This window comes from Acanthisitta chloris, unplaced genomic scaffold (assembly GCF_000695815.1).
Source record: "Acanthisitta chloris isolate BGI_N310 unplaced genomic scaffold, ASM69581v1 scaffold34880, whole genome shotgun sequence".
NCBI lineage: Eukaryota > Metazoa > Chordata > Aves > Passeriformes > Acanthisittidae > Acanthisitta > Acanthisitta chloris.
In genome coordinates this window covers 1-5,111 of record NW_008650516.1, presented here as the reverse complement: position 1 = coordinate 5,111, position 5,111 = coordinate 1, and the positions used below count along the sequence as shown (strand labels likewise).

General features: G+C 43.0%; 1 pseudogene; it reads right to left on the bottom strand.

Annotated features, from left to right (window-relative positions):
* The window catches only part of LOC103797102, a 6,503-nt pseudogene extending 1,496 nt beyond the window's left edge, over window positions 1-5,007 (bottom strand).
* Window positions 5,008-5,111: the final 104 nt, after the last annotated feature.

Sequence of the window (5,111 nt, the reverse complement as noted above, 5' to 3'; positions counted from 1 at the left end):
GATGAGAAGAAATAGGAATGAAGGCAATGTCAAGTCATAAGGTTATACTGTTTATTGGACCCAACAGCAGTGTCAGGCTGAGGAGGTTGGAATCTCTTCCCTTGTTTAGACATACCCTTATCATGAAGTCCTAATCCAGTAACAAAACTAAGGTAACTTATCCTGCCTTCAGGGAATCATTCACAGATGAAAAGAGGACATTGACCTCTAGTCAGTTCAATCCATGTCTTTGTCACTTACACTGTGCTGTAGAGAATTGCTCGACAGAATATTACCACTATGTGTTTAGGGGGAAAGTGTCTTCCCATGAATCTTTCAGATGACACAACAGCCAAAGCTCTCTCTGAGTTTGCTGTTTTACCCTGAGAACATGTTGTAGTCACATCCCAATCTGCATTTGTTAATCTTGTAATCATTGGCTTGTGTAGCTCTACTGTGTTTCCATCCTCAGAGACCCTGGCAAATCTCACTTGTGTGATTGCAGCAGTTGGTGAGGACACTTGAGTTATCCCTTCAGCTCTGAACAACTTCTCTTTTGTTACCCATACCCTCTTTTGCCTTTGGTTCTGCATTCCAACATTTCCCCTTCTTTCAGTTCCAACAAGAATGAGTTAGTGTTGATAAATATCTGCAAATGTTAAAACAGTTAACAAGTAAACCTTCTCCAGTAAAGACATAATAGGGAGGAGAAAGGACACTGACCTCTGTTTGAAATCTGCATAGATGATTCTGCTGGGGAACCCCTTCCTGCAAATCCTGATCCCTTCCAGCACTCCATTACAGCGCAGCTGATGGAGCACCAGTTCATGCTCCATGGCACCTAAGCAGATTAGAAAATGATTTGATGCTTCATGATAAAGCACAGAGAATAATGGCTGCATCACACTATGATTTCTCTCTGCTTGGGGTTCTTACCAGGTGTTTTAGTCTCATTGGGGATGATGCAGCGCACAAAATGGGGGTGAGTGCTCCTCAGGTTGGTCATCAGCTTGTTGAGGTTCTCCTGTGGGTTCATGAGCAAAGAGCTTTCATTAACCGACAGCATCTCCTCAATTATACTGTTGGATGTAAGAAAAGTCTTGAAAGCATTAATGATTCGTTAGTCCCATCTATAGCCTTCTCAATTTGAGTTTTCTTCTGCCTTTCAGTCTTGAGCATGAGGGAAAGTCACAAACTGTTGCAATGTGTGGCTGAGGAATACATCCACTCAGCCAGGACACCTATGGTCAATGCTGACCAACTGCTCATGGCCAAAACCATCATTTTGAGCAGAAGGTGATTCTTTGTAATCATCATATTCTTACTCTATGGGAGACACCATTGATGTGATCAGAAACAAACCCAAAAAGGGAAGAGGACCAAGCTTGCAGAGTAGGCTGAAAAAACGAAGCTTTAATGGGCTTAGATGCTACTTGGGAAGATACATTTGACAAAGATTGAGCAGGGCAAGGCAGGAAATACTTCCTGTTCAGTGAGAATGGAGGTCAGAAATCATAAAGTAAAGGCAGGAGTCCTACAGCACCCCATGCTAGAAGTGCTTTTTGAACACAAATCCATGACCCATATCTGACTTTAGTTATCATTTTTATTAGCTAGGACTTAACAGATCTCAATTTAGCCCTGGTTTGGAGCAGGGGCAAATCTGCTCAGACAAACATCTCTTTGACAGTGTGAAAACCTGTTCAGGATGCCAGGGAGTAGCTACATGCCACAGCTGCTGAAACAAGAATGTTTCCATCTGCCTTCAGCTCTGTCCATTGTGGTAAGGTTTTGGCATTTCTCTGTTGCCTTGTCTCCATATGTATGATCATGTGCAAACATTGTGTTATGTGTTATGCCTCATGTATTATCATGTTCAAATGCAGATACATCTGTATGTGCTGATCCAGATGAGATTCCCTGAGGGAGGTCCACCACTGTCCTCCCAAGGCAGAGGAAGAGGGTGAAGAGCTTGATCCTTTCAACCAGTGTACTTGTAAGTAAATAAAACTCTAGGCTGACCTAAGTACTTTTCCCAGCATTTGAAGAAAGATGTATCTTTCTCAGCTGACTTGCTGTCAGCTCTTTAATGAATAAGTGAGGGGATGTTCTTGATGCAGAAAAGATGTGAACCGGTGCATGAAAAAGGTCTTGTTGCAGTTAGTGTGAGGTTTTACAATCTTCAACTCAAAAAAAAAAGTCAGGAAAAAAGTAGAGAGAATGACTTCTGTACTCACCCTGAAAAGAGCCGACACAGTCTGGAAAGAAGAACCCTTCTTCTTGCCTCCCTTCTTGCCACCACCACCACCGCCACCACCCTCTGAAGAGCATCAAGAGAAGACAAAAAAAGATGGTTTTACAACATTGATTTGTAAAATTTTTCTCTCCAGGAGACTGCAAGAGCTTTGTTCATATGTACCAGCCATGATAAGAATGGAACATAGAAAGCAACAGAGTCAACACTCAGTCTAAAGGAACAAAATACTAAAGGTGTGTGACAATCCAAGGGATTCTGCTGCCTGAGTGGAAAGCCTGGAATGCACACACAACATGCAGTTTCTTTCAAACACTAGTGATATTCATGGCTCTGGTAGAGTCATTAAATAAACATGAAAATAGGAAAAAGAACTGACCTGCCTCTCCTCCAGCAGAGGCAAAGAGTAAGGCCAATGTCTTCAGGGAGGATTTCTGGTACAGCCCCACAACAGTTTCATTCAGAGGGTCCTTGTTCTTGTCAAGCCACCCAGAGATGTTGTAGTCCACTGTGCCAGCATAGTGCACCAGGGAGAAGTGAGCCTCAGCCTTGCCCTTGCCAGGTTTGGGCTTCTGGAAGTTGTTGGACTTGCCCAGGTGCTGGTCATAGAGCTTGTTCTTGAAAGAGGTGTCAGTTGCCTTGGGGAACATGCACTCCTCTTCCAGGATGGAGAAGATGCCCATGGGCTGGGAGAAGCACAAGGAAAGAGAAGGAGATGAAAAGGCAGCGAGACTCAGAGGTAAAGAAATAACTTCCCAAGTGGGACAATATTACTGCTCCTAGGGATTGTTCTTCTGCTCAGGAAACTGCACAATAATTTAAACATATGCATTTGCAATATCACGTTTAGCCTTCCAAGCTACATTCATAAATATGGATAAAATGAATGCATTTCTGAAAACACTTGGCATGGCGATGAAAAGGCAGCGAGACTCAGAGGTAAAGAAATAACTTCCCAAGTGGGACAATATTACTGCTCCTAGGGATTGTTCTTCTGCTCAGGAAACTGCACAATAATTTAAACATATGCATTTGCAATATCACGTTTAGCCTTCCAAGCTACATTCATAAATATGGATAAAATGAATGCATTTCTGAAAACACTTGGCATGGCACAGAACAGAAATACCTTCTCAATGAGCTCGATGCAGGCAGCCAGGTCCATCCCAAAGTCAATGAACTCCCATTCAATCCCCTCCTTCTTGTACTCCTCCTGCTCCAGCACGAACATGTGGTGGTTGAAGAACTGTTGCAGTTTCTCGTTGGTGAAGTTGATGCACAGCTGCTCCAGGCTGTTGAACTGCACAATTGCAAACAAAGATCACTATTAATGTAAGTTTAGGCAGTTAAGGACGAAGAGCAGTGCTGGCTATTTGTCCCAAATGCAGGAGGATCTGTGAGTATTCTTTCTTTGCCCAGGTAGGAGCTTGGAACTACTGTCAGTGTGTCTCTTCTGACAAGCTAAACTTTATCTATATATTTATCACCATAGAAGCTTAGGTCATTTTCATGTTTCGGACTTGTCAGCTTTGATGTTTACTAGGTTTGCCTAATTCAGTTACGGGAGACTCCATGGCACAACAGTGTACCCAACATTTCCAAGTGCTGGTTTCAAAGCATGTCCCAAGTCATCTAAGAACAAATTTTATCTATGGAACTGGTGTCTCTGCATTAGGTACCAGGTGCCATCTCAGGCTAATGTTTGTAATTAGTCAAGACCCTGTTCCTTACATCAAAGATCTCGAAGCCAGCAATGTCCAGCACACCAATGAAGTACTGCCTGGGCTGCTTGGTATCCAGCTGTTGGTTGATACGAACAACCATCCACAGGAACATCTTCTCAAACACAGACTTTGCCAGGGCACCCACAGAGTTGTACACCTAAGAAATTAAAGGTAAATTACCATTCATGGCAAAAGAGGAAGCTCAAAGGTTTTAATTCAACTTATTTGATTTCTATCATCACTTTTTTTCTTACCTGCTGCACAGTTTGACCCTTGGTGACATATTCATTCCCCACCTTGACTCGGGGGTAGCAGAGAGCCTTGAGCAGGTCTGCTGAGTTCAGCCCCATCAGGTAGGCTGCCTTGTCAGCAACTGAAGACCAAAATAATCTGTTGTTAAGGCACTAGCAGACATAAGTGTTCCTTCTGAAGAGTATCAAAATATAATTCTAGTAAAGATCAAAAGATTAGTAAAGCTAAAGTAAGATATGTTAATGGAAGCATTCTTCAGGAATCACTGGACTTATATTTTGTGTCATTCAAAATAATCTGCAGTTTCCACTGGGTTGTGTTCCTCCAGAGAAGTCCTGTGGCTAGGACACACTTCTGTTGTACACTACTGGCACTGGGGAAATGCACAGGCTGAGTCAATGGTTCTGACCCTGAATTGCTGCCTGTACATGAGAGTACTATGGGATCTACAGTGCTCTGGGATATGCTGTGCTGGTACCTTCAGTGCCATCAGGCTCTGCCTGCTCCTCTCGTTGCTTCTGCTTGAACTTCAGGTTCCCATAGTGCATTACATCCCCTGTCAGCTTGTAGTTTCTCATCAGCACTGAAGCCCAGGATGTCAATGGCACTCTAACAAAAGAGCCTTTGAGTAAAAAGTCTGTCTCTTAAAGGTCAGAGAAATGAAACTCCACCTAATAAAACATCTGTTACTTACGTCCGTGGCCATCAGCTCCTCCTGGTCGTTAATGCTGGGAACTGTGATCTCCCCTTGACTCACATACTGAAAGTCATAGGGGTTGGTGGTGATCAGTAACATCTCTGAAAAGGACAAAAAAGATGGAGATCAAATGCAATCAGCAGATAAAGAGTTAAATGTTGTTTTGTGATCTTGCTGTGGAGGAGTTAGGGATCTTTCCTACCAA